Raw genomic sequence first — 27,358 nt, 5'->3', positions numbered from 1 at the left:
CATTGAGGAAACTTTCAATCGCCAAAATGACCGGGTGTATGCGTCAACATCCCACGAAGCTCGGGAGAAAGCCCCGAAGATCCAGAGGGGTCATCATCCGGCCTCAGTCATGGTTTGGTGGGGCATGGCGTACGATGGCACCACCAAGCTGCATTTTTGTGAAAAAGGGGTGAAAACGTCAGCCAGAGTGTATGAAAATACTGTGTTGAACTCTGTTGTGAAGCCTTTGAGTGACACTTTGTTCAGGAACCAACATTGGACCTTCCAACAGGATTCCGCACCAGCCCATAAGGCACACTCTACCCAGGAGTGGCTCAAGAGCAATGTCCCGGACTTCATTGCTCCAGCTGATTGGCCTGCTAGCAGCCCTGACCTCAACCCGTTAGACTACAAATTGTGGTCAGTGCTTGAGGGCATGGTCTGTACGAGGAGGCATGCCAATATTGACAGTCTGAAACGGTCCCTGGTGAAGGCGGTGGTGACTTTCCCTACGGAGACAGTGCGTAATGCTGTAGATGAGTGGCCGCAGAGACTTCAGGCCTGTGTGAAGGCCAAAGGTGGCCATTTTGAAAAATGATTGGTGTTGTGTGTTCGTTAGACCTGTAAGTAACCTATACAATCAGGACATTAAAGTATCTTTAACTCTTTCGTCATAATTCACTTTCAATGTTGTGTCAGTATTTATGATATGACTAGGTACATACGAAAAACTGGAGAATTTGTGTTTTTATGTAAAATAAAATTTGCTGTGTTGACATATAAAGCTATGATCAGAATTTTGGCAAAAACGAGGGGGTCTATCTTATCGCAGAAAAAAAACATTTATTTACCTAAAGTTCCGTTCCCTAGTGCTTATCTTTGCAGCATTCAGGTTTAAATTTGAGATCAAGTGGGGAACAAGATACACTTTTACAACTTGATGTGAGACCATGAATGAGACGGACCTCCTTGCACATGAAACAAGACAAGATTACCAAGTCTCACCTCATTGCAAATATTGATACCATGTCTGTTCTTGCATTCAAAGTATGAAACGACACTTGCTTCATGAATAAGTGTCACGAGCCGGAAATAAAATGCTGTGTAATCAAAAACGCCAGCAGTCCCCGGGTAACGAGAGGTCGCCGAGGGAGTCTTGGTCGAGGGAGCGAAGCGCGAAGTGTGTTGCGAGTGACAGTGTTAAGTCGGTCCATTTAAAAGGTTTGGGCGAACCCACTGAGGACACCTTCAATGGACCGATAGAGCGCCACGTTGTGACTCAACCGAGGAACCTCGAAGGAAATCAGGTACAGTGGTGACACTTTGGGTTTATTATTGTCAGTGTTTAGATATTTTGCTGGCTCGTGCGTGATCTCCCCCCCCCCCCCTCTCACTTGTGTGATTCTATTAAATATTGGTAAAGAGCAATGAGAGTAATTTATTCCATTCTTCATACACACAACTTCTTGCAGCCAAGCAGTTTACGCCGGCGAACGGCCTAAACGTAACATGGTGGAGGCACCGGGCAAGATTAACATCATAACAGCTGATATCACAAAAGCAGATGCAAATGTTTTGGTTTCAGCTTGCAACCCTGATTTTCTACCTATCGGCGGAGTAGCTTTAGCTTTTTCTAGAGCATGCGGACAGCAACTGGACGATGAACTTAAAATCTTCAACAAAACACAGCCTGGCGACGTCCAAGTTACCCCAGCGTACAATCTGTCTGCTAATTATATTTTTCATTCCGTCACTCCAAACAACAAGAACCCTGAAATTTTGCGAAAATGCTATGTTAATTGCCTAAATTTACTCTTAGCTTTAGGCCAAAGATCCATTGCTTTCCCACACCTAGCCACAGGTGCTTTCGGGTTTGACTCAGCAGCCGCAGCCAATATAGCCCTTTTATGTGCGAAGCAATTTTTAGAAGAACATCCTGATGAAATAGACTGTATTACGTTTTGTACTCATGCAAATTCTGACAAAGAGATATTTGAAGGCGAATTCAAACAGCTGTTCTCGTTTTCCGAATGTACAGATGAAATGAAAGGACGACATGCGAGAAAGGAGAAACCTAAACAGAAGCAAAATCGTAATCTTGTTACTTCACTTGCCAGTGCAGAGGAAGCTAACGCTGGAATTTCAGAAAAATTTCAGAAAATCACACTTCCTCTAACAAAAATCAACAACCTTTTCTTCGTTGACATAACTGTAGGAAACAAGCAAATACCAATGCTTTTAGATTCAGGTAGTACCACAACTGTCATGAACAGGCAAGACTTACCTCGAAATATCAAGGTAAAACAGAAATTTCATGTCTTAAGTGCTTTTAACAATTCAAAATTTTCACTAACAAACGAAACCGACTTACACTTCAAATTGGCCGATCAACCTTTTCTGCACACGGCACTTCTGTATGAAGGGCCAGGAAACCTCAACATTTTGGGAAATGATTTTCTAACGGCACATAGAGCCGTCATAGACACAAGTAGACGAACCTTGCAAATTACTCGTTTTGGCTCCTGGAAATTGCAAAGAGAAAAGAATGCTCAGGAACAAGTACACAAATTATCAAAAATCGCCACGGAACATTTAGAACAGTGTATCCAACCCAACTACACAACACAGGAGGAAGTAAAACTAAACCCTAGAGAACAAGCGGTGGTAAAAGTACAGCTTATAAATTGCACAACCAGCGACAGTAGCCATATATTAAACCCAATTCCTAGATTTTCATCCCCTAAAGGAACTTGCATACCTACCTCCCTCATGCATGAACACGAACCACACGTCCTCATTACAAATTTTTCCAATGATCCAGTTACCATTCCGACATTCACGACGATAGGAGCTGATGCTGTCTTGGAAATAATTGGCCAGCAGGAAACGGGAGACACAAACGGTCCTGCCGAGGCAAGGACGGAACCTATCTGGAACCCGCTAAAGGAAAATAACAGCGACGATAGGAAGCCACATCGACATTTTTTGAAGGAAAATTCTGAAGAACTCCAAAAGCGCATTTCTGAATCTCGGAACAACTTCGACAAAACGAAGATCGACATCAACCCCAACGTCTGTGAAGAAGACCGAGATAAACTACTAGAACTGACGCACGAGTTCGCTGATGTCTTTAGTTGGAAAGAGGACGATATAGGAAGTTGCACCCTGTATGAACTGGATATCGATACAGGAGATTCGCCTCCGGTGTACACTCGACCCCACAGGATACCACCCCATACACTTCCAATCATGCAACAAGAAATCAAGAAACTGCTACAACAGGGTGTCGTTTCTCCTATTTTAGCGCCACGCTGGAATTCTCCTATTTTGCTTGTGAAGAAACCAAATAACACGTACCGCGTCTGCTTCGACGCTCGTCGAATCAACGCCATCGCCAAGAAGATAAGTTTTCCGGCACCTCATCTCCTAGACATCGTAGAGAGGGCGGCAGGTTTCAAATATTATTCATCTATGGACATCCTCTCGGCTTATTTTCAGATACGCCTCACACCAAGTAGCCATGAAAAAGTGAGTTTTCAAGTGCCGCAGATGGGGACTTACGCTTTTAATTATGCCCCACAAGGATTTGTCACGTCGGGAACAGCGTTAGCGATAGCGCTGAATTTAGCCCTCAACGTCGTTGACAACCGCCATTTGTTCTTCTATGCAGATGATCTCCTGGCAGTCTCTGATGACGTACCCACTTCCTTGAAGATATTGCGTCACACTTTTGAAAGACTTAGGCTCGCTGGATTAAAATTGGCTCCTAAAAAGGCAAAATTCCTGTACGATGATATTGTCTATCTTGGACACCATTTATCCGAAAAAGGATGCGCTATTTCACCTAAGATGCTAGAAACTCTTAAGTCGTATCCGACACCTACAAGCAAGAAGACTTTACGCCAATTTTTGGGCCTGGCTAATTTTTCCCGTCGTTACTCTCCACATTTTTCCAAACACGCATCAGTTCTTACACAACTGCTGAAGAAGGAGAGAAAATTTCGATGGACAGAAGCACAAAACGAGGCATTCAATGCTTTAAAGCATTCACTAATCACGAGTCCAGTATTAGCCAGATACGATCCCTCTCTTCCTATTCACATATACACGGACAGTAGCAAAATAGCTCTAGGGGCTGTCATTGCTCACGAAGACCCCCAAGGAAATGTTAAGCCGATTGCATATGCAAGCAGGATACTAAATGATAAGGAAAGAGAACAAGATATAAACATGTTAGAACTCTCTGGCATAATATTTGCTTTAAAAGCATTCCGACACTACATCCTTTTCAAAAGATTTATATTACACACCGATTCCAAATGTATTCAAAATTTACGACAATCAACTGCCCTCAAAGGCCGCCTTTGGCGTTTTTCACAATTTTTGTCCGACTACGATTTCGTCATTCAACATCTAAAGGGAACAGACAACAGTGCCTCGGACGCCATTAGCCGTAACACGAGGATCCAAGATGAAGCTTTTTCTCCTCTCCTGGAAGATGAAATTGTATCTGTTTTGAGAACACGTGAATTTGACGTTGCCAAAGAACAACAAGCAGACCCTTTTCTCAAAAATATTTACCTACATTTAATTGGAATTAAGAAGCCGACCCTAAATATGACAGAACCAGCCAGCAATTCCGTCTCCTAGATGATATTATTTACAGGAGGACCCGAAGTTCAAACAAGAAAGGCTACTGACTTGCATCCCACATGCATTACAAGATATATGGTTCGAACAAGTGCACTCTTCTCCACACGCTCTCAACCATTTTGGATACTATAAAACATATGCCTATGCGAAGGACCGTTATTATTTTCCTTCCCAGAAATCCTTCATCTACAAGAAATGCAAAGAATGTGAACAGTGTGCACGACTTAAGCAGTCCCGCCAACCAAAGCACTTCGAACTACAAACAAGGACTTCTCTGGCACCTTTCCAAATTATCGCCTTGGACCAATGCGGTCCATATGTCACATCAGGACCAGAGGGACATCGCTACGTGATCACGTGCACTGACGCAGCCACGCGTTACGTAGTAGCCGCACCGAGACATTCTCTCACTGCTGAAGTTCTGGCGGATTTTTTGTACACGAAAATCATATTACCATTTGGCTTTCCAGAAAAAATCATAGTGGACCAACTTCCAGGTCAAACTTCAGATTTATTCAAAGAATTGGCCAACAAATTCCAAATTGAACTAAGCTTTGTCAGCCCAGGATTTCATCAGAGCCTTGGCTTAGTTGAAAAAACGCAACAAACGCTGGAAGGAATGATCAAATTTTATGTCAATGCCAAACACAATAATTGGTCCAATTTCTTACCAACAGCGGTCTCAGCTATCAACAACACGCCGCATTCATCTGCACGGTACTCACCTACTTATTTACTGATGGGTTATCATCCCCGCACCTTACCGGATGCAATTTTTCAAACCCCGCCGCAGCATGTGAGCAATTATGAACGACTGGAACACATGAAGCTTTCGCGTCGATTTGCACAAGATAATCTCCTCAAACGCCACAGAACGGACAAGGCACGGCTTGATCCTCACTATTCTCAAGCAGCGTTTAAATCTGGCGATCAAATACTTTTGTGGAACGATCGACGCTTATCAAAGACGTCCAAAGCGTTTTCAGGCAAGTACGAAGGCCCGTTCACAGTAATCGAGCGACTTGACAAAAACCATTACAGAATTGAAGGGATCAAGCAAGGAAAACGGTTTGAACAAAAGGCAGCATCGGTCAGGATGAAACTTTACACACCACAAATGGTAACTCTCGATCAACCACGTACAGAGGAAGATAATGTGAATGCCTTAAAGTTACATTCAGGAGTGCAAGCTTATATCCCTCGTACTCTAGAGGGACTTTATCTGGAAGAATTCACAACTAGTGAACTTTATATATCAGAAGTTGACAACACTGCAAGAAACATTGAAACACTGGCAGTATAAAACAGCTACTTCCTAACGAAGACGATCATCATCATCATCATCATCCTTCATAGTTCCTCGCCACGACGAAAATTCGAACAGAAATAGTAACAACTGCTCAACTATATATTTTACCTCGCTGAATAACGCGTATAAATTATGCTTCTTCTTATAAATTCTGCTATTTTTTCTCTGCACCAATAACTCGCAGAACAAGAAGAAAATTAAATATATCTCGTACACGCGACAGCACTCGCCGCAACATTTTTTTTTCTTTCTCATACAAGATTGTGCCGACCCTTTGTCACCGTGACGTCACTTTATGATGTGATTTTACACAGAGTATGATGGAATTCTGATGACGATACCGTAGCAACACGACCTTCTGCTTCGGCAGCATTTTGTGTACGTAAACAAAGCGCACGAACGCGATATTGGTAAAGAGCAATGAGAGTAATTTATTCCATTCTTCATACACATAACCTCTTGCAGCCAAGCAGTTTACGCCGGCGAACGGCCTAAACGTAACATAAGTTTCTATCTGAAAATCTAACAGAAATACAAATTGTACTTGTTACAAATGTGATTATTATTGTTATGAGGGGTGGACAAAATCAGTCCTGACAACAAAAATACTTGAGGCTACCCTGGTCTGGACTGGCCTCCTGGGTAAGATCCTGGTGTGCCCTTTAATCATGGTACCCTGACTGCATTAGAGCACCAAGAATATTCATAACTACACATTCCTGCTTGATTCATTTCTCACACATGTAAAATTTTACATACCCTCTTCCATCCATTAATTTGCTCTTGATTAATAATGAAATTACATTGTAAAAATATCAAGGTTGTATGCTTAAGTCATAGATGTCAGTCCAAGATTATCAATTGCTTACAAAATTTGCATTTATGAATATTTTGACATTAATTTGAATGTAAAAGTCTCTAGAAAAATTCAGTGCATTATAAACTTGATAGTAATAGCAATTCACAGTTTAAATTTAACACCTCTAAAAATCAACTTGTTCTCCAGATTAAAAAGACAAGTGCTGAGGGAGTAGGGTTACCAGATGCCTGGTTTTCCCCGGAGATGTCCTACATTTTACCTTATGTCCGGCATCCGGGAGGAATTTGAAAAATATCATAAATGTCCTACATTTTGAGCATCACATAATATTAATTAGGAAAATATGCAACAAGAAAAAAATCATGCCAGTTACAAGTCAATTACTGCACTTCCAATACTGAAATTTCTTTTGATTCAGTCATTCATCAGTTGTTGTATGTATATCTTGGTGTAGCTTTAAAAAGTTTTGGGAAACCAGGGTGAAACGTTGCAGATAAAATAAAAAATAAAAACCACTAAAAATAACTGTGTTACATTATTTTGCATCTACAAACAGTGGTTATGTGAACCTTTAAGAAGAACATATATATATTCAGTCATTGACCAAAAAGAAAATAAATGTTTGTCTGGCTAGAAAACAAATGGGAAAACGGAAGCAAGTAATGAACAAAGTTCTGGGACCTCTTACTGCTGATGTCACTGTTCAATGCCTGAGTGGAATTTTTTTGCCTTAGGGTTTATACTAATTCAATATTTTAATTGTAAAGCAGGGATATAGAGAACAGAGTTATTGCTGGTGTTTGAAAGTCAAGAAAAAGCAAAGAAATCAAGAAGTCAATAAAAAGGCAATAAATTATTCTTGTGGTCAAGAATTTTTGCTATCACAATGACTGATTGGTTGATTTAGTATATTTTACTTCACTTTTCTGCCTCTTTGGCTAATTGCGAAGATGAGGATGAATGGTGGTAAGGTCACAAACATATAGGGACAACAGACACAAGCCCCACATAAGATTATACTGGCTGAGAGTCCAGATGCCAGAGCCTTGCTAGTCTGCCAAATGCAGTCCAGGATGCATTAATAGATAAAGCAGGTTTCATTCTCTTCTTAAATACAGCTTCAGTTTTCATCTTAACTGTCCCTTTGGTAGGGATTTTTCATTAAATAAATATTCATTTTTTTTTATTACTAATTTCCAACTTTACGTTAAGAAAAACGAAAAAAAGGCCAAGAAGAGTCCAGAGAATTCTGGATTTGTTACTTTCTTAGAAACCCTGTAATTGAACTAAAAACTACTCAAGATGAAACTCTGGAACCATTTCAAATTATGGTAATTGCTGAATATTTATTTGCCATTACAAATCATAATGCAAATGCATTTTTTTCATAAAGTTTGTAAAATGTTTGGTACTGGTCCCTATAATTTCAAAGAGTTTGACTGCCCACTCTAACATAAATATATTTTGACTAAACCTGATTTTTTTAGAAAAATAGGCTGCTCAGAGAAGTACCACTTAAATCATGTAGTAAGAGTTGCATTGTTTAGTATGATTGCAAGTTTTGAAATTTTGCATTTAAAATCAATTAACGATTCATTCTTTTAAACTGAAAAGTGTCATTTCTAAATTGCTTTCTAACGTGTTCTATAGAAATACGTATTATTTATTGAGAATGTTTTATATCCTACATTTTGGGACAGCATGCCCTTATAGCTATCTGGTAACTCTATGAGGGAGTAGGGCCTCCCCCATGGCGCAGTGGTAGCGTCATTGCCTTGTAATCAAGGGGTCCTGGGATCGATACCGGTGGAGGCACAAGTGGTTCGGATCCCACTTTAAACTGTAGGTACAGTCCCGATTAGCCTTACTGTGCATAAAGTGGACTTAAAACACCAACTCAAACCAAACCAACTCTATGAGGGAGTAACTCTTCGGTCAGCTGATTAGTCACATATTGTACTGCACCAATTAATTGAAGAGTAGGAGAGGCTACAATTTGCTTCATTCTCTTTCAAGGAAATGGACTGGCTAAGTTGTGCGTCACATCCGGTTAGTTGCCTAGGCAACCGCCATGCTAGTTTCCAATCAACTGATAAGCGTAGTTGATAGGGCATGCAGTGCGTAGGAATAAACAAAAAAACGATGGTTATGTGTTTTGTACCAGACTGTAACCATTACAGTGAGAGAGATTCGTGTAATTTCTTTCGTTTCCCTACGAACGTAGTTGAGAAGAAGAAATGGGCGAAGGTGATAAGGTACATGCAAAGTAAATTTGTGCACATGCATAGAAAAAGATATCCATAATGGATAGTATTATCATCATCCCGATGTAGAAATAAAATTAAATACATGTTCATAGCTTTTTTCGTTCCGAACTTCGGTATAAAATAACTGTAATGGTTTCCTGGAATGCTTCATTAAAAGAAAGTGTATTCTGGCATGTAAATCAGAATAAAAAATATCGCTCGTTTGTAAGTGCAGGATAAACTTCATTTTTAGTTTGTAGTAGAGTATTTCAATGTTATTCACTTTCATATCTGATGCTTTTCTTTATTTACGCAAAATTTATTTATGTGATGCAATTAGTAAGTGGATAAATAGTGTATAAAATAGTGACAACTAAGTTTTTACTTTACTAGAGACAGTTACAAACAAAAAAAAATGAAAAAGTTCATATGCAAGCTGGAGCCGTACATAAGATAATTCTTGTAGCTAGACCCATAAAATAGGCAATTTCCATTGCTTTTTTTCACTTTGCTGGGCTAGATTACTTCATATTAGGATACGAGTTATGTTTTGTTTCTTTCTTATAACCAAATTAGTGACAAATTAGAAGAGAAGATCGATCTCCATCGAAACATTCCTTAATTTGTAGTTGCCATTTTGTAAACGGGGATAAAAGTAAAGGGCCGAGCATTTTTACAAGGAATGCTGACAAATATATGAGATTCACATCTCCAGAAAAGAAGAAAAGAAAATATAGGTAAGTGAAATGGTAACAGTTTCGTACATCGGAGACACATTTCTTCATTTTTACAGAAGAAACTACTTACGGAAATTAGTTTCTCTAAGGTATCCAACGTTAGTCGAGGTATTTTCTTTCATCGTGGTATCTATTTGACCGGGAAATCATGTCAGTTTTTCCAACCCCCCTTTTTTTAACTATGCTTGCCTAACCGAACCAAACCTAACCTAACCTTATCGGAATGGTTCGTGGAGCTATCCGTCAGCTACCCGTGCATAATGTACAATTTGCACACGTGACGAACACGATAGTAGGTATTTTTCGGTGAAGAAGGTTGGAAACACTGATATTCGAAAACAAAAAAAGCAATATAATTTGCGAAGTAAGCGATATCGCACTGTTACGTGCGTTCGGTAGCAGTTAGAAAAATGCATTATTTTAGTAGAAAAAGTGTTTTGTTTTCGTGTAAAAAGCATAATGGCACCTTGAACTATGTTCCACAATACACAATTGGTAAGTATGAACCATGCGAAACACAAAATATCCTATTTTAATGTGTCCCCCATCTATGAAACTGGTACCAGTGAAATAAAGCAGCATTATACAATATGTACTTTTTCCCCCATCTTGCTCAATGTCAAATGAAAGTCCTCAACAATTCAATTTTTGGTAGCCATTTTCTCAGAACTGGGCCTTTTTATTTTTCACACACACACACACACACACACACACACATACATATATATATATATATATTATAGGGGTGTGTGGGTGTCATGTATATACAACTACTCAGTAACTGTACAAAATTTGGAAATAAGATGCCAATTGCCAATGGGATCTGGACTTATGTTACATTTAGGTTAGGTTATGTTTGATAACATATTTTGATTGATAAATTCCTACAATTCAAAGCAAACGTTTAAAAGCAATGAGGGTACTTCAGTATTATACGGACTACCTGATTTCAGACCTGTCTGTTTTCTGAGAAAGCAAATGGTCGTTTATGCATTTCTTTTTTGCCTAACCTAACCATGTTTGTGAGGGGAATATAATTTAACGTAGCCAAATGAGGTAGTCCGTATAATACTAAAGTACCGCAATGAGAATAAAATGTAAACACAATATTGTTGAAATTAACATACATGAGACCAATATTTACATTACCAGCTCTTAGAAATATATTGCAGCTGAACTGCAAACTCTCAGCAATATACACGTAACCTATTTCTAAAAATACGTGATGTTGAATTCATTGGTTGATTCACATGGTATAACCCAGAAGTAGATGACTGGGAAACACATTTTTAAAGAATCACTGGACTTCATTTTTCATTCTTAAAAGTTTGATGGGAACAGAAAAAATCTAATTATGCACCATAAAGATGCCTTGGCAGTAGAAAGTTTGTTATGTTGTAAGAAGACACTTTGAATCAGTAATAAGGTATGGAATCATGAGCTGGGGAAACAAGGCATGTAGCTCCATACTGTTTAAATTACTAAAAAGAGCACTTTGATTTGTGGCAGGGGTAAATGGGAAATATTAGTGCAGAAATCTCTTCCGTAACTTCCGCTTGCTGACATTACCACGTTTGTATATCTATTAATGTCTGGTATACGTCAAACAAAATATTAGTACTTTTGAAACCAACGAAGATATCCATAGCCTGAACACGAGAAATAAAGATAAAATTCGATTGAATTTCTTACTCTCTGCAAGAAGGGACCTAAAAACTCAGCACTTGACCTATACAGGGTGGCTCAATAAGTCACTTAACACCCTCAGTACAAGGCCACTGCGGCATGGAATTTGAAATTGGCGATGACCAATCTTTATCAGGCCAAGGGGGAACCACATTGACGCCACCCACACGGTCGGCGGCCATCTTGATTTCCGCCATCTTGAATTTAACTTCAGAATTTTAAATGGGAAGGGGGTCGTGCGACATATCAAAATGGGCTAGAATTTCACGAGAAATGCAATGGTGAAGGTTTTTTCGACATATCTTTAACCAGTAAAAAGTTATGACTGAATTATTCTACCAATTTGCTCCTTTTCGAGGTGTTAGAAAAATGCCTTAAAATTTGTTTAGCGCATCGGTAATGCATCGAGATCAAAGTGACGTCTAGGGAGAGACGTTCGCATGCCATTGCACACGATTTTAATCAGATACATCCACGAAGAGCTGCTCATTATGAATGGTTGTCGCGAACAATTTACAGTGTGACGCTTCCATTGAATTAAAAGTCCTTCACAGTGACAAGGCTAATGTTTATGTTCAAAAGGAAGTTCATAAACAGCATATTCGATGCTTTTTATCTGATAACCCATATTTGACAGATCAAAGCTGAATGGTTAGTGTTGGTAAGTTAATGGTGTGACGTGCTGTGTGGAACACGATTGGTTAGTCAATTTTCCATCAACGGAACCTTACATGCTTAGGGCTACTTGGATTTGTTAAATAAACAGGTTTTTTTCATCCTTGCTTATGGAAGAAGGTACTTTTTACAGAGTTTTTTTCAATAGGGAGGAACACCAGAACGCTATGGGAACGTCGTGAAGCAGTTTCTGTCCAAAGTTAGTTATCAGATGACAAGGTTCACATATTCTGTTTATGAACTTCCTTCTGAACATAAACATTAGCCTTGTCACTGTGAAGGACTTTTAATTCAATGGAAGCGTCACACTGTAAATTGTTCGCGACAACCATTCATAATGAGCAGCTCTTCGTGGATGTATCCGATTAAAATTGTGTGCAATGGCATGCGAACGTCTCTCCCTAGACGTCACTTTGATCTCGATGCATTACCGATGCGCTAAACAAATTTTAAGGCATTTTTCTAACACCTCGAAAAGGAGCAAATTGGTACAATAATTCAGTCATAACTTTTTACTGGTTAAAGATACGTCGAAAAAACCTTCACCACTGCATTTCTCGTGAAATTCTAGCCCATTTTGATATGTCGCACTGTCGCACGACCCCCTTCCCATTTAAAATTCTGAAGTTGAATTCAAGATGGCCGCCGACCGTGTGGGTGGCGTCAATGTGGTTCCCCCTTGGCCTGATAAAGATTGGTCATCACCATTTCCATGTTGCGCGCTGCAGTGGCCTTGTACCGGGGATGTTAAGTGACTTATTGAGCCACCCTGTATAACAAGTTGCCCGGAGTGTTAAGACACGAACCAAAAGTGGAAAGGTTTAAAAATAAAATCAAAACCATGCTGATTAAACATTCATTTTACAGCATACAAGAATATACAGAGTCAACACTCATCTTTTGAATGCATACAGGCATATCTATTGGACAGAGCGTGAAGGACTCAAGGTCTTGTGTATGTGTAAACAGAATAAATGTTAAAAGGTATGGTTAGTTACCATACATACACAGCTAGCTGTTGCACATCAAACTGAAATTGTCAAGTATAATATCTTTATATGCAAGGGTTATGATACACAGATATATAGTATGTGTGTATCTTATGTTAAAATTATCATGTATCTCTATTTGACATGTCCTATACTACAAATGTACCTACTTTATGTGTATCTTATGTTAAAATTACCAAACTTTAGTATATGTATTTCTATTTGACATGTCCTATACTACAGATGTACCTACCTACTTGTACAAAATTGTAGTCCTTGGATGCAAAAAAATCATATCACTTACTTCATCTTGTCATGTCATCAGGAAGATGGGTAGGACAGATAATGATGGATAAAATGAATGTCTACAAAATTATCATGCCTTAACAGGATCTCACACCAAGCGAACTGGCATTGGATCACATAGCATTTTGGGCGCTGACTGGTAGATTGGAACATTGGTGCTTAGAGTAAGAAGAAAGCTAAAGGTAGTGTGCCTAGATATGTGACAGGAGAGTGTATTCTATGCTATCTCGGCTATTAGCGAAGCTCAGAGATTAAAATACAGTAGAAAAATGAATTACAAAATGTGCATGAAACTGTTATTTTAATAATAAGATTATGTCACTTCAGGAATTGCCAACCTGTCTTGAAGTAATATTTTTATTATTATTTATTATTTTGTGATTTATAATTTCAGTTTTAATCCAATATTTCTTTTTCCAATTCAAACATTACAACATGGTGAGATACTCCTCATTTTGAACTTGAGCAGCACATGCTACTGTTATGCATATATTACGTTTAATAGACATGCATATTGCAACATTCGGTTCAAAGATATTTATTAAATCCAATGCAGAAGAATTGAATCCTCGGGGGGGGATATGTAAATTTACTTTGTTACTCTCTTAGCTGCCCTTGTGTAACCAAGCATGTTGATTGATAGAATATTGAAATTGCCATCCAGAGTACCAGGTTAAAGTTCTGGTTTGAAGACTGGCATTCTTCGTTACTGTCCCTTTATTGATTTAATTGTTGTCACAGTTATCCAAAGGTTTGGAATATTCAACATCTGTTCTTTATTTCAGGCCTAATGTTACAAATCCTGAAGTGAACAACACTGATGAGGAGTCACTTGGTAATACTGAGTGTACTACAAATGAAGAGAGCAATGACAAAGCATGCGCTTCCTCACCTTCGACTAGCAATGTTGCACTTGAGGCTGAAGTTTTCTTCCTGCAGAAAGATGTCGAGAATTTGCAAAAGGAAGTGCAATATATGCAAAATTCTTTTTCATTCCAAGTGATCAAGAATGATGAAAAAATGATCTTGATGTACACTGGACTCCCAAATCAAGAAACCTTCAAGACATTGTTAAATTTTTGTTCCAGGTTTCCATTTAAATATTTTTATGGTTGGAAGGTGGAATGTGTGAGGATGGAAGACCAGTTGCTTCTCACATTAATGAAACTCCGGTTGAACATGCCACACAGAGATCTGGGTTTACGTTTCAACTGCAGTACTGCACCGTGTCAAATATTGTGCTGACATGGGTGCATGTGTTGCATGAAGTGGTATTTGAAGGGCTAATGAACAGAATTCCTTCCCGATACAAGAACCAAACTTGTTTTTCCAAGTTCATTCTCCCAGTTCACAAACTGCAGAATCGTTCTTGATTGTAAAGGTAAAGGTAAAGTGTTCCCCTGTGCATAGCACCACGCCATGAAGGCGTATAGGGGGTGGGGGGTAACGCCCCACACTTTCTTGATCCGGTCGTGAGTGGGGTGATGTGATCAGCATCACGCCCCTGACCGCCTTTACCGCCCCAGGGTTTCCCCCAGGTACCCATGTTATTCCACGCTGGGTGTGCGCCGGGGCCGCTTCCACCGTTAGAAAAGTTCCTGGATTTGAACCGGCCGGGGATCGAACCCGGGACCTTTAGCATGGTAGTCAGACGCGTTACCGACTGAGCTTGATTGTACCGAAGTATTCACAGCAGTACCAGGCTCCATGAAAAAGCAGCGGTTGACATATAGTCATTACAAACATAGGAATACATTGAAAGGCTTGGTAGGTGTTGCACCAAATGGAACCATTACGTTTGTAAGTAATCTTTATGCAGGGTCAACGTCCGATAAAGATATAGTTCAAAATTGTGATTTGCTCGAGCAGTTACAGCCAGGTGACTTGATACTTGCCGACAAAGGCTTCCTCATTTCAAATATTGTTCCTCCAGGAGTTAGTGTCAATGTTCCTCCATTCCTAACAACACCACAGTTTTCTGAAGAACAGGTTTTGCAAACCCGATCGATTGCAAGGGCTCGTATCCATGTTGAGCGTGCCATTTGCCGGATAAAAGGATTTACTATTCTGGATTACATTCCACAGTTTCTCTTGCCACATGTATCCAAAATTTGGCAGGTTTGTGCTGCCTTAACAAATTTTCAGTATCCTCTGATTAATGAAGTTAAGGTATTTTACAAATCTACTGATGCGGAATAAGCAAAGAAGCAGTGCACCTATAATGCGCTCTCTCATATAAGTGTAAATTTACATTTTCCAGACCTGTGCTGTGGCTCAAAAATAACAGCATCCATGTTGGCATGAAGTGTAAAACCTACATTGAAATAAAGGTTAATACCAAGGTTTTGTTTATTTGAAAGTACAAGTGTTTCTGGCACAGCATTTCTTCCCTTATGTTTTTGTGTGTTTTCATTCTCTACATTATGTGAAACATTGACATGAGTTTACAATACCGGACCACTCTCCAATTTCTATAAAATTTCGCCTACTTACTCATTTCAGTGTCCTGATTACGTATCTGTACTTCATATTTGGCGGTCACTTGTTAAAATTGTACATTTACATGTAGAACTTGTAAAATAACCTTGCAATTTACCATGGTGATTGTCCATGGACAGCAATTCGGAACCATCTTTCTTTCGCAATTCGTTAATGGTCTTCCCTTACGCGCAACAATTTTGCTGGCGTCAGACGAGGAATGCCTACGAGGTTAAGGTTAGGCATGTTAGATTAGGTTCCATTAGCATAAATAAAAATAAAAATTAATATTTTAGCTAAGAGAGCTATACCTTGTCTTGCCTGTTGATTTCTTCATGTTGAGAAAATTGCATCTTCCGTGGAGCTATTGTTCTTATGGTAGAGTTACGTTACGTTAAGAAAACATAGTTTTTTTCATTTTTTTTTCTCGATTTCCATACTTCACCGCCAATTATTACATGCAGATTTGTGATTAGGAGTTCACAATTAATGAGTGGGCGAAATTTTATAGAAATTGGAGAGTGGTTGGGTATTGTAAACTCGTTCCGAAACACTTAACATGTATTGTTGATATGTTGTAGTATACTGTGTAACATCATTCCCAGTTCCTAAGAGAATGTTATGATTGTACAGAAGATTTATTCCATTACAAATTAAGTAGACATTTCTTGTTTTAGTGATATTAGGTAACTGTGTATAAATAAAAGCCTTGTGCATGGTGATTATTATGTATTCGTTAAATGTTTCTTCTTTGTTACCCATGATAATGTGGCAAAATCTTTTTACATATATATTCTGTTATCATTTTTATGTAAGTATAGAAATGTACCTATAACTAAAATTACATATTTTATTTTTATAAGTACTATTATGTTTTCAAACAAGAGCACATACACATAATATTTTCTACATCATTACATTCTTTACATGTGATGTACTAACCATAGCACCACAGGGGTCGGCACTAGGTGACTTGAAAATGTTGTTCAGCACATGGTTGACAAAACAACACCAACAGTGGTGTACGCTATGTTGTGGAGACCCAAATAGGATAGTAATGCATTTACTCCGAAGTATGTAATTACACAAAGAATTTGGGAACTTTGTTCTGTCCGGAATGTCTAAAACATGTATATATTGTGTTGTTCCGACACAAATGTGTTTTATGTGTGAAAGCAAAAAATATGCATTTTTATGTAAAATAAGACTTTGCAGATTACATTGCAGTCATATGTTTGGTACTCCTACTGAGTATAGCTAACTTCCGTAGCAACAAGAAAATATGCTTTCACTAAAAAATCTGCTCCCTAGTAATAACAAGAGAGAAAACTGAACAGAAATTAGCTGCTGGATAGAGACATCTGTGGTGAGCTCTTTACGTATTACTTGTCATGTATTGACTAATGGCAAACAAAGAATTATTTTTACACCCATTTACAAACAATACATAATTGTAGTAACATTCAGTAATATATGAATTAATCCTAATATCAATCAAAAACAACCCAAATATTGCAAGAAAGTGGCAAATGCCAAAAGCCACTTGTAGTACATTTCCATTTGAAAATAGTTAAAAAATAGAGCCCTTTTTCTAGAGTATTTAATATGCTATTCTTACTGTAACTACCTATATATTCAATATACCAAATTGAAGTATTGTTTATCCACAACAAATGCAAAATTTCTTCTTTATTCTTTTCTTCAAAATCCTGGTTTTATTGTAGTGATTTTTTTCACAAACACAGTAAATTCCCCTGACATTTTCAGAAAAAAATGAAATTCCTTAACACTTCAAGGTTTTCCAGACCCTGTATAGACATTGTTAAGAAACACGAGTACATTCAATTACAAATACAGTAGGCAGTATTGTAAGAAGAAAAAATACACGCACACACACACATATATGCATGGGGATTAGGTTGCATTAATGAAAATTTACAAACTAGGAGTACACATGTAAATAACCATGTTTTGATACAGACACAAGTGCATGAGATTGTGCATTTTGTGGGACATAGTATTTTACTTTGTATATTTCTGGTATTAACCTAACCTAACACAACCCGTTATGTAAGTGATTGCCAGGTAACAGTATGATATAGTGAAAACACATTTCTTCAAATTTACAGGAGAAAAGATGGGAAACTACTTACGGAATTGAGTTCCTGTGGACTTTTGGAAGCTCGGAATAGTGTTTCTTTCGGCCGGTAAATAATGTAATTTTCGACATTCATGTATCTCCGTTGCACAATAGCTCATGCCACCATTACCGTCGACTACGTGACTCAAATGTTCCATGCGTTCGAAGTGTATTAACCACGCACTAGTTTTACAAGATGACGGGTGAAGGTGAAAGTGAGAGTGTGTGGTTTTTTTTCCAATTTAATTTTCTGTTTGCCTAACCTAACTGAACCTAACCTTCCGTGAATGGTTTGTGGACACTGTATATCAGCTGACGATAGACAACGTGAGTCAAGATTTGCACGCCATATTGTGTGTAACGAAAGTGAATTAGCAATGACCAATAAATACTTGTAATGTGAAAAATTATGCTTTTTTCAGTGTAAAAAACATAATCCCAAGTTGGAAAATGTTTTGCTATCCATAACAGGTAAGTACAAATGTAAATAATTCGGAAATAAACGAATGAAATGTGTTTTCACTATATCATACTGTTACCCGATTGCCAACCTGTCAGTCGTGAGCTCAGTACCTTGTATGGAAATTCTCATAAGTTGGTGAAGGTTTGCAGACACACTGCAATTTATGGCAGTAATCTTGAGAAGAGACCCCATGCTCATTGCAGCCCTACCTATTCTACAGGAACAACATAAGCTCTACTCATATCAGCATACAGATTATAAAAAATGGTTCTGACAAGAATCTCAATTGCCTTCCCTAATCAAACATGGCCCAATACCAAGAGAATTCATCAAGTATTGTAGGTAATGCTGCAAATAGAATTGTTTTATGTGCACCATGTTTTCTACCCATGCTACATCTTTCATACACAAACAAACTAGCATGTCATTAGGCACCCAGATTATTAGGTAACATTTCTCCCTCCCAGTGATATGCATTTGTCCTTGTATTTGGTGATAATACGGATGGTCAGTGTTGAAAATATATTGATCACCAATACACTTAACAACATACAAGTGTTCTTTCCTCAGTTCTTCTTCAATCGATGTGCAGTTCCTATATTTAAATGGACACTTGACTTCAACTACGGAATTGTCAAAGTCAATTATTCCATCAGGACTGCAACCGAGAAGTCCTGATTCATGCAGCCAGAAACCAGTTGATTCCACTTGTAAAACAGTCTGATTTTTAAATTCATCAATGGCTTTTTTTTCATGGATCTTGCCCCATTGCACAGCCTTAATTCTGTCCAAATTGTATGTGGCACACAAAGTTTTGAAGAGAGAGGGAGGGAATCTCTTATTTCGCATAGATTTGAGGATACTGCCGAAGTTGCTGGCTGTAAGCCTGTACTTCCTGGCTTGAAAACACAAGTGGTTGTCACCCTGCCCTTTCGTCATGCTGACAACTTCCCTAATCACATCCACACTGACAAGGCACTTACTTGCAATGAATTCAACTTTATTCATTGCTTGGGCAAATTCTTCAGAAAAAAATAAAACCTCCATTGATGGTAACGACACATTCTCGGTGATTGGTGGCTCATCACTAAGTAGCCATGTAAATCCATAGCAACCACCAAGAGACATTAAATTGTTTTTTAACCACTGTTTATCATTCGCTTGAACATTGCTGACAGTGGCTTTAAACATTTTGGAGACAGGAAAAAGGTCCTCCGCAATGAATACTTTCTTTGCACAGTCTTCCTTCTTTTTTACATTCCAACTACAGTGTTTATCTGTTGCTGAAATATTTCTGCAGGCAAATACTAGTAGTGCTGCAATGTGGTGGCATTTGTACAAGATGCCTCCTTCACTTTGCCCGTTGAGAGTAAATTGACCTAAAAAGAAACAAAAACTCTGTTAACTAACTTCTATTCCAAATAACACTAATTTTTATAGAATACTAAATCATGTGTAAGATTTGCCAGAAAAATTGGATAAATACACTGCAATGTTTACAAGGATAGAAGAGAATATGAACCACTTCAAAATGAAGGCTTAGTGTTAGTTTGGTAACAGTATGGTATAGTGAAAACACATTTCTTCAAATTTACAGGAGAAACTACTGTACTTACGGAACTGAGTTTCTGTAGACTTTTTTAAGCTCGTGGAAGTGTTTTCTCCCTTCGTTCAACTTATTCGGCCGATAAATCATGTATTTTTCGACATAAATGTATCTCCGATGCATGATAGCTATTGAGACCATTACCGTCGACTACGTGAATCAAATGTTACGCGAGTTCAATTATGTAACCCCCTGTTAGTGTAGCAACCACGCGATAGTTTTACTAAATGAACTGTGAAGGTTGCATTGTGATTTTTTTTTTCCAATTTAATTTCCTATGTTTGCCTAACCTAACCTTCCGTGAATGGTTTGTGGATCAATTTTCGCTTAAAAACCTTCTCTGAATAGTTTGTGTGGCATTTTTCTGTTAATAAGTTTGGAAACACTGCATATCAGCTGACGATAGACAACATGAGTCAAGATTTGCCCGCCATATTGTGTGTAACGAAAGCGAATTAGCAACGAACAATAAATACTTGTAATGTTAAAAATTACGCTTTTTTCAGTGCAAAAAACAATCCCACGTTCAAAAATGTTCCCCTATGCATAACAGGTAAGTACAAATGTAAATAATTAGGAAATAAAGGAGTGAAAGTGTTTTCACTATACCATACTATTACCGTTAGTTTTGCTGTGCTCCATGAAAGGACAGCACACTAAACACTGTTACTTGTACATGAAAGAAGAAACTTTTTATGATATATTAAATTACATTTCCTGTTTTTGGTTGAATCTACTTCATTTCACATATTTTATTGACCTTCATGAAAATCAAGCTCTTTACTAAAGTTTGAGAGTACTTTTTTAATAGTTAATGGCTACAGTTCATATGACTCATGTTTTTCATGCAGTAGGTGCACCCAGAAATTTTTTGAAATATGAAGGAGTTCAGGCTGCTGAGGAATTGGTGAGACGTTGGTCCCACTAGACATCTTGGTTGCATGTAGTTTCCACATGTAAATGAAAAATATTGAAACAAAACTATAAAAAATATATTTAACTCAGAGCTCTGTACAATCGAAGTGAGTATATGGAAGAATAAAATATAATACTTTAATATTTTTAACTTCAAAGTTATGTATGATAACATTTTAATTTTTTTTTTCATATTTTTTTTACTAACTTGTCAAATTGTAAAATAATTTTGATGTATTCTAACATATGAAGGGCCAGGGGGAGAAACGATGGATGTCGATTTTTCGCCCATTTTGAGATCGCAACGCCATCTGATAGTTCAGAAGCTGTACTATAAGAATGAGAATGGCCTTGGTTGGGAAACGATGAGAAGTGCCTGAAAAACGCATTATTATTTTGGCATATATTAACGTACTTATGAAAAGAAATACTTTGTTTTTCATTTCCTGGCAAATTGTCTCGAATGAACTTTCATCGTTTTTCCCCCTGGCCCTTCATATGTAATTACTAGAAATGTTAAAACCTTGTAATAGTGTGTTGATATATGTTATTGTAAATGAATTGACCTGTTCAACATCATGTACATTATGATCTAATGAATGGAAAATAAATTAATTAATATTTTATTTTACGTTAACACTGAAATCTGTCTATTAAATTTAATGAAGTTGAAATTTTCGAGGGTGTACATGTCAGTCACGGTTCTGATTGTTTTTCAAATTCTCCTAGCATGAAGACTAATTTGCAATCATTGTCACACGAAATTTGAACCTTCCTTAAAGTAATGAGCACTGTTTGGATTTCGAAAACTAGTTATTTATGTTGAAAAACACAACTTCAAAATTACCTTACGCATGCATGCTTCGCATGGATAATGCATTTTTCATTGACAAGCAACGGTAAGTATCGTAGACTTGTGGGAATTAATGTAGAAGTAAATCGGAACCTTAGTAGAATGCATTCAGGCACTTTCAATGCTAAGAGAACCAAACCTGGTCTGCCTAACCTAACTACGAAGGTATATATTATATATATATATATATATATATATATATATATAAACTTAAGTAATCGCTAAAACTTCGCAGTAAGTGTTAACAGAAGTAAATGAAAATCAAACTATATTAAAATTGCATGATAAAATCGCAATAAAACCAAAAGAAATTGGGCCGTTAATTCACAGTAATTTTGTACATTACTAATATCTGCTACACTCCCGCCCTTGCTGCTCAATATTACATGTTCAAATTCTCGCAAACAAATACATTGATGCAGGAAGTGTTAAGAGAAACGAATAATATTTTAATAATTCACTCGTTACATTAATTTGTACTGAGAAGTTTGATAATAATGGGTTGTCCAACATACTAGTAATAATGAGACATTCTCTTCACAGTATGGTCTGCAATATGTTGCAGCTTATAACGACGCAAAGTTACAAATTGCACCCAATTTTCTTGATAAAGGATCTCTGAGAGAGAACATTAATCACATTTCACTTACCTCCACGTCGTAACTTTTCTTCTTCATGCTGGCGCTGATGCATCCACGAAGAAAAGACATATCTCCATCATACGTAACTTTATCGACATGGCCTGAATCAACCACATTTTCACCTCGTTCTACAAGTTTCACTTCGTCGTGGAAGTACTCTACAATTGCATGGAACTTGATCGAAGTCATAACGTAGTCTTAAAAACAACGCACCTTCCCTTCAATAGCTTCCTTAGCAACCAGTTGTTTAGAAACAATATGGCTGCCTATCAACGGAAGTGACGTCATGACTTAACCAGTCCATTGCCTTGTAATCAAGGCTCCTGGGATCGATCCCCAGTAGGACACATTGCACAGTGAATTGGATCCAACTTTCGACTGTAGGTCCAGCCTCAATTACCTTAACTGAGTATAAAGTGGACGTAAAAGAAACCTGTTTCAAGAAAATTGGAAGGTGCCTAACCTGGGTTTGTCCAGAGTCAATGGGTATAATCATAAAATGAAGTATGTAATAAGTTTCTTTCTTTCATGGTTCTATTTCTAGCTGGAATTAGTTTATGACAGAGAAGCCTATAATGCCATACCCTTGCCAATTTAGGAATTATTTGCAAAGGAGGGCGATATGGTATTCAAGACAACCTAACAATTTCTGCATTATTGATGCACCCAATTCCATCCTGGAGTCTAATTTGGGGGGAGGGGATCACCATTAATTCATATTCTGAATCAATTTGAAACTCAGATGATATTTAATCTCGCAGCACAATGGCCAGATCAAGGGGACTACGGGCAAAAGTCCCTCTTGGCCAGATCAAGGGGACTACGGGCAAAAGTCCCTCTCCCCCTCGAGATCCAATATAATCACCAAATACAGAGTAAATGGTAATCACACCATTTTAACATAAAATTAGCGACCACATGGGAGGTGTCCAAAAATGAACAATGCATCTGCTTTGGACACAATGCATGCAGTGCAGGTGGAAGGACCACTTCGCTCTTCACCAGTGAAAAAATATATAAACTAGGTAAATAAGCATGCTTGTAGTGCAAATATCGGTAACGCTTTACTATACCGGAAACGGATTTCTTCTAATTTACAGGAGAAAGTACTTACGCAAATCATTTTCTGTAGCGTTGTTGATGTTCGGGAATGTAGTTTTGATCCATTTTAATACGAATGCATGTGGTTTTCTACGAAAATCTATTTCCGACACGCTATTGCTGCTGACGCCATTTGCTTTCTGCACGAGAGCACAATACGCTCTTGTATTGTCCGTATATGATAAATTCAACGAAAGGAGTGCTAATGGAACCTAACCTAACAGGCCTAACCTAACCTAGTAGGCATACCTCGTCCCCGTGATGGTTCGTGGGGCTATCGTGAATTTTTGGGCTAACGTCAATGGTTTTGGGGAAATAAGTAACAACAGTAAGTACTCGTTAATGTACGAAATAGACATTACTTTCGTTAGAAATTCATTATTTCACCTAAAGAAATGTTCCGCAATGCAGAATAGTACGTTAGCAATGTAAAAAATTGCGAAATAAATCATTGATAGGTGTCTCCGGTATAGTAAAGTAGTACCCAAATATCCATTTTTGTATTTCTTTATGTGCATAAAAAATAAAACTGCAGTCTGAAAATATTTCTGCTTCCCCACTTATTTTTTTTTCAGCGGATATATCACGGATCTTTCTCAATGCATAATTTGTCTTCTTGATGAAGCAATTTTTTATAAGGATCCTCTAGTCTAATTTGTTTTTCTTTTGTGCACCATTTATTATTCGTAATTCTTGTAGGTATGTTCAAATATTTCTATTAATTTAATGGTAAAATTTCGGTAACCACCAAACGTCTCTAATTCCCTTATTTTCTTATTTTTCACAATGATACTTACGTATTCTGCATTCCTAAGGATTCTTCTATTTCGCTTTTCATTTTTTGCATGCAAATAATCTAAATTTTAGACATATCGACATTAATTTCACTCCGATGCACGAAAGCTGTTCCCTTGCTGTCCGTCTACTACGTGAACCAAATATTTGCGAACGTTTAATGACGTCACAACCGGTCAGTGTTTCCAAATACGCGGTTTTGTAACTGTAACAGTTGTAGAACGTAAATAAACGTGCGTTACTGTTCATCATTTGTCATTATGAACTTGCGACAACATGACGTGCACAGGATGCGTGGTGAAATTGCACGGCGTTGAAGATCCTGTACAATTTGAAATTCACCATGGAATTTTGAAGGAATTGGAATGGTTCGTGGGGCTATTCATGAATGGTTCGTGGGGCTATTTATGAATGGTTCGTGGGGCTATCCGTGAATGGTTCATGGGGCTATTTATGAATGGTTCGTGGGGCTATTTATGAATGGTTCGTGGGGCTATCCATGAATGGTTTGTGGGGCTATCCGTGAATGGTTTGTGGGGCTATCCGTGAATGGTTCGTGGGGCTATTTATAAATGGTTCGTGGGGTTTACGAACCCGAAAAAATATTTTTTCTAATTTTAAAAACAAATTTAACTATTGTAACCTACGTGACCCTACCTAACCTAACCTTGCCGTGAATGGTTCGTGGGGCTATCCGTGAATGGTTCGTGGGGCTATCCATGAATGGTTCGTGGGGCTATCCGTGAATGGTTCGTGGGGCTATTTATGAATGGTTCGTGGGGCTATCCGTGAATGGTTCGTGGGGCTATTTGTGAATGGTTCGTGGGGTTTTCGAACCCGAAAAAAATATTTTTCTAATTTTAAAAACAAATTTAACTATTGTAACCTACGTGACCCTACCTAACCTAACCTTGCCGTGAATGGTTCGTGGGGCTATCCGTGAATGGTTCGTGGGGCTATCCATGAATGGTTCCTGCGTTTTTCGAATCTGGAAAGAAATACAAAATCAGTAACACCAAAGTAGGTATTTTTCTATGAAGAAGGTTGCAACACTGCATAACCACTGATCATGGACAATGCTAGTCAAGATTTCTCCGCCATATCGCATGTAACGCAAGCGAGAGCGAACAATATAAAAATACTCGATATTTCTAAAATTGACATTATTTGCGTCAAAAAAACAAAACGCGAAATAGAAGAATCCTTACGAATGCAGAATATGCAAGTATCAATGTGAAAAATACGAAAATAAGGGAATTAGAGACGTTTGGTGGTTACCGAAATTTTAATAAATCGTGAAACTATACATGCGTTATTTGGTAGAATTTTTGATGCTACAGTAAATAATCTCTCTCTTGATTGTAAAACTCGAAGCAAAAAAAAATACCTTCCATTCTTCAATAAAATACCTTTTACATATGTGTTGTGTACACTGTAATTTCAAGTACAACGAAGAATATTGTTCCTTACCTTTCCACTGAGTAGCCAACATGGAATTATCCGTCTTCAATTATTGCCTGGTCTTTCCGAAAAGCGAGGAATGGTGGCGCTACCCTATCAACCTTGGGCGTTACCATTACCTTATTTGGTCCGCGGTGTGCGGTATTGCTTGCCTCTCTCAATTCGGGAAATTCCCGAAAGAGCTTTCACTTCCCGTTCTTTTAAGGAATTGCTGGTGCAAACCCAAAGGGGGAATAAGGGTGGTTCGAATCTCGAAACTGTAGATCCAGTCTCTATTAGCCTTTTTGTGCATAAAGTAAAATGCTTCCGCCCAAACAATGGACTTGGAATTTCTGTTTTTGTCTTTTCTGTCGAAAGTTAGGGAGGGTCACGTGAACCGCTGAACCAATCGGCTTTGACCAGTTGCCGTGGTGATTTCTTCTTCTTCTTCTTCTTCTTTTTGTCCCTGTCAGCATTATCTTGTCGACTTTGGACATCGTTATTGTTTTTTAATGTTTTCTTCTAAAGTTGGCAGTTAGTCTCACAAATTAATCGGAATCACAAATATATAACAATTATTATAAATAATTCACTTTTTTTTGTCTATTTTGCTGTTTCTTAAAAATCACTTTATATTTCAAGTCTACATTTTCGAGAATATGCATACAGCATCCATATTAATGAAGGGGATAAATCTGTTAAAATGGATGATAGTGATATTGGAAATGGAATTTTTAAACGTTGAAAACCTTTGTAGAGTATGATTTGTTGATCTGAATAGATTGGACATTCTAGAATTAAATGTTGAGCATCAGGATTATTATTGCCACATTTACAATTTTCTTGAGTTTTAATTTTTATTTTTGCTAAATGTGCTGGTGTACGTACGTGTCCTGTTCTTAATCTATTAATAAAAACTATGACTTGCCGTGGGAGTGTGTATGAATTGAACCAAGGGACTTTAGATTTAAATTCTGCAATCCATCTATATGTGTTGCCCACAAACTTAAATTGATCTTTGCACCATTCATTCCATTGTTCCATAAGTTTGATTTTTACTCGTGGTAATAAATCAGTATACATTAACCTATTGAAACTTATGAGTTGTAAATCTCTGGCCTGTTTAGCGTATATGTCCACTCTATCATTTCCTACATTAATATCATGTGCTTTGACATAACTGAATGCCGTGGTGAGGAGGACTTCTCGTGGTATTCTGCGTTGCCAAGTGTATGCCTGACAGCAAACGTTCGGCGTTATTGTGCGTTTTGTTTGTGCTTTTTTTCGTATCTGTGATTTTTATACTGAAAGATGATGAGCCTAACGCGAATACACCGGCGAAATCGGAAGGAAAAAAACGTTGTCGGGCATGGTATTCCTCTGCGCGGCCAGACTCGTGAATTAGTATGTGCAGTGCGAGATTATTTTGAAAATGAAAGAGATAATAATGGCCCTTTTATTCCGTTTTAAAAAAGTGATCGGGAGAACAGCAGCTGCTCTGGGAATTATCAGAACGTCCGTGATGT

General features: G+C 37.9%; 1 protein-coding gene across 1 annotated transcript in view; it reads right to left on the bottom strand.

The window, feature by feature from the left end:
• The window catches only part of LOC146004343 (uncharacterized), a 76,981-nt gene extending 51,103 nt beyond the window's left edge, over positions 1-25,878 (bottom strand). Inside the window, exon 1 of the mRNA XM_083143130.1 lies at positions 25,863-25,878. The gene's annotated coding sequence lies outside the window, so the exon portion shown is untranslated. The remainder of the gene's footprint in view (positions 1-25,862) is intronic.
• Positions 25,879-27,358: the final 1,480 nt, after the last annotated feature.

This window comes from Lepisma saccharinum, chromosome 21 (assembly GCF_977018435.1).
Source record: "Lepisma saccharinum chromosome 21, izLepSacc3.1, whole genome shotgun sequence".
Lineage (NCBI taxonomy): Eukaryota > Metazoa > Arthropoda > Insecta > Zygentoma > Lepismatidae > Lepisma > Lepisma saccharinum.
Note: the sequence above shows the minus strand (reverse complement) of the source record. Positions and strands in the feature narration are given on the sequence as shown.